Consider the following 4208-nt stretch of genomic DNA (forward strand, 5'->3'; position numbering starts at 1 on the left):
GCCACATCGCAGAGGGTGCCTGACTACGAGCCACATCCCAGAGGGTGCCTGACTACGAGCCACATCCCAGAGGGTGCCTGACTACAAGCCACATCCCAGAGGGTGCCTGCCTAAAGGACATCATCCCATGTGATTGAAGCACATCAAACATTGGTAGATGGCTAGAAAATGATCTTGTTAATTCATTGGGTCTCGGTTTAAAACTTGGTCCCTCTTACAAAGCATGGTGGTTTAGACCCCCAAATGGCGTTGGAAGTCCCATCCCCTACAAGGTTCCTTTCCTTCGATAAATGCCTTTAAAAGTGCTTGCCCTAGCCAAGTTTTTTTGTGTGAATCTTTTTAGTGCCTGACTACAAGCCACATCCCAGAGGGTGCCTGACTACGAGCCACATCCCAGAGGGTGCCTGACTACAAGCCACATCCCAGAGGGTGCCTGACTACAAGCCACATCCCAGAGGGTGCCTGACTACGAGCCACATCCCAGAGGGTGCCTGACTACGAGCCACATCCCAGAGGGTGCCTGACTACGAGCCACATCCCAGAGGGTGCCTGACTACGAGCCATCATCCCATGTGATTGAAGCACATCAAACATTGGTAGATGGCTAGAAAATTATCTTGTTATTTAAAGGGCTCTCGGTTTAACACTTGGTCCCTCGTAGAAAACATGTTGGTTTAGACCCCCAAATGGTGTTGGAAGTTCCATCCCCTACAAGGTTCCTTTTCTTCGATAAATGCCTTTAAAAGTGCTTTAAAAGTCAGTTTAAGCATTTTTTTAAGCAGTAGTCCTGTGATGATCATCTGGGACCAATTTTATAGAGCTGTTTAGGCAGAAATATTGCTAAAACAGTTCTCTATTATTTTATGCTTGGATCCTTTTTTTGCCTATAAGCATCTCTATGAAATTTGCCCCTGATGATCTATGTCTTTATATGGTTTGTACTTATGTAGTACATTGTAATTTTCTTTCAGATGATTGTGACGACTGCTTTCCAGCCATCCCGTCAACCTGGACCATGAAGATGTGACAGCACAGTACAGAGAGAGAGAGATACATCATGGCTTGAGGCAGCTACATACCAGGGTCCCAAATGGAATATGAAGGTAAGATGTCTTTTAAGTAAAGCTTGACTTTCAAGTTTAGAAGTCAATTAAAGTGCATAAAATTGACATTTCTTGGGTCTCATAATTAAAGTTAGTCCCATTTACCTTGCACGAATACTGTTAAAGGGCCAGGAGCGTCACTGAGTGAGGGATATGCATGCTTTATAAAAAGCCATTATTGTTACTATTATGCACAAATCTTCGATCTTTAAATCCAAGTCGCAATCTAACTGGTTTATTTTTCGGTTTTTGATCATATTACAGGACTAACGCAGTCGAACAACTTTGAGTTGGACACATCAAGATGCTGAGCCACCTTATGCCGTACCATTTAAAGTCAGCATAGCATACAACATCATCATCACCACCTCATCTAAGGCGTCATGACAACAGATGAACACATTGTCAACAGAATGGAACCCAAGTACACGAATGAGACGAAGAGACAGACCAAGTTGGCGTTAGATGGATGACATCAAGCAATAAGCACAAGAAAGATCAAGGTGGAATGGTGATGAAGAAGCCTTCCTTCTGCAGTATGGAGCCACATAGGCTAGATATTATGTCACTTACAATAAAAAAAAAAGATTTGTGAAGATTTCACATTTCGTTGGCCTGTTTAATTCATTCTTGGAAGTATATGTGCTTTTAGAAATATTGTCAACATACTTGAAATGAGGTACTTCATTACAAGTATGTAGACAGAATACATAATAAACTTGTATCGAGGTACTATACAAGTTCATGTATTCACATACAAAAATTGCATGTTTGTAATGAGGTACTTCATTACAATCATGTAATTATAACATGCTTGCAATAAAGTACCTTATTGCAAGTATGTAAAAGCTTCATGTGCGTAATGAAGTACCGCATTACAACCATGAAACAAGTTAAGTTAATTTGTAATGCAGTTTGCTAATTACAAAATACGAAACAACATAATTTTATTTGTAGTAAATTCATAACAAATAAAAAGAGAATTTGTTTTAATGAGTGTGTTTAAGTGTTTATTAGACATTAAGTTTTGTATTGTTACTACTTAATTTGAATAATGAATCAAATATAAAATGTAACTTTTGTAATGTGTCATTCTGTCTATCAATTATTTATTAGTCTAATTGTTTACATGGTATTTGTTCTGGGGTAGCTTACATGGTGGCCACCATACTTTGTTGTTGGTAACTCTGAATAAAGCTTTTAATGTGAAAGGTCATGCCATTGTGTCGTGTGAAAATGGAGGTTGGTTAAGAGTACTCATTAAACGAGTTTATTTAAGTACAAGGGTCATGACAATGTCATAGGGTACTCATTAACAAGGTTATTTAATTACAAAGGGAATGGCAATGTCATAGAGTACTCATTAACGAGGTTATTTAATTACAAAGGTTATGACAATGTCATAGAGTACTCATTAACGAGGTTAATTAATTACAAAGGGAATGACAATGTCACAGAGTACTCATTAACGAGGTTATTTAATTACAAAGGTCATGACAATGTCATAGAGTACTCACCAATGAGATGATTTAATTACAAAGGTATTGACAATGTCATAGAGTACTCATTAACGAGGTTATATTAATTACAAAGGTGATGACAATGTCATAGAGTACTCATTAACGAGGTTAATTAATTACAAAGGGAATGGCAATGTCATAGAGTACTCACCAATGAGATGATTCAATTACAAAGGTATTGACAATGTCATAGAGTACTCATTAACGAGGTTATATTAATTACAAAGGTGATGACAATGTCATAGAGAACTCATTAACGAGGTTAATTAATTACAAAGGGAATGGCAATGTCATAGAGTACTCACCAATGAGATGATTTAATTACAAAGGTATTGACAATGTCATAGGGTACTCATTAACGAGGTTATATTAATTACAAAGGGAATGACAATGTCATAGAGTACTCATTAACGAGGTTAATTAATTACAAAGGGAATGACAATGTCATAGAGTACTCATTAACGAGGTTATTTAATTACAAAGGGAATGACAATGTCATAGAGTACTCATTAACGAGGTTAATTAATTACAAAGGGAATGACATTGTCATAGAGTACTCATTAACGAGGTGATTAAACTACAAAGGTGTTGACAATGTCATAGGGTACTCATTAACGAGGTTATTTAGTTACACAGCTATTGACATTGTTTAGCTGTATAGAGTACTCATTAACAAGGTTGAATAATTTCAAAGGTCATGACATTATCTGTATAGAGTACTCATTAACAAGGTTTTATAATTACAAAGGTCATGACATTGTCTTAGCTGTATAGAGTACTCATTGACAAGGTTTTATAATTACAAAGGTCATGACATTGTCTTAGCTGTATAGAGTACTCATTAACAAGAATTAATAATTACAAAGGTCATGGCATTGTCTTAGCTGAATAGAGTACTCATGAACAAGATTTTATATTATAATAATAATATAAAATAATAGTGATAAATAATTTTCAGAGAGGGGTAACATTACAAATAAGCAATTGTTGTAGTGGTTACACACTCAAATTTATTACGATCCCTTTTGTGGGGTGGGAGATGACAACCTTCACGTGGTCCACCCTGTTGTTAACTAATTGTCATCAAACAATACAGCTGTATATACGTATGTATATATAGCTCTATGCATTTAACCAGTAACCCCATCAGGCTCGATGAACTTTCAAGAATGTTCATGATCAGTCAATGACCATGCCTAAAACAGTTCATAACATGTTCATTAGAGCAGATCATGAACCAAGTTCAAGAACTGTTTATCTGTTCAATTGATGGACGTTTGATAGGGGAACAAAAGGGAAGCGACGAGTTCTTTATTGGCCTTTTAAAACCAGCAGGGTCATTGCCAGGTGATAAAGGCCCGAGCAGATGGCGAGGGCCTTTATTGCACGGCAACATACGTTTAAGAACAAGTCACTACTCTTTTATTCCCATTAATAGTAATGCCCTTTTGTTAAAAAGCGCGCTTAGAAATAGATATGTGTGCGCACTTACATTACGCCCTGTTACTAAAAGCTATGAATTGCGTGTTTGGCATGAGTATATTGGCGTACGTGCAAGCCTGACACGCGGAAGCCAGCCGGTTAT

At 37.2% G+C, this 4208-nt stretch overlaps 1 long non-coding RNA gene across 1 annotated transcript; it reads left to right on the forward strand.

Moving 5' to 3' along the window:
* Positions 1-468: 468 nt before the first annotated feature.
* Positions 469-2319, forward strand: LOC139951559 (uncharacterized). The gene is made up of 3 exons (XR_011787798.1): positions 469-596; positions 972-1103; positions 1368-2319. It is a non-coding gene; the product is annotated as an uncharacterized lncRNA (long non-coding RNA).
* The last annotated feature ends 1889 nt before the right edge of the window (positions 2320-4208 follow it).

Source organism: Asterias amurensis, chromosome 19 (assembly GCF_032118995.1).
Source record: "Asterias amurensis chromosome 19, ASM3211899v1".
Taxonomy (NCBI): Eukaryota; Metazoa; Echinodermata; class Asteroidea; order Forcipulatida; family Asteriidae; genus Asterias; species Asterias amurensis.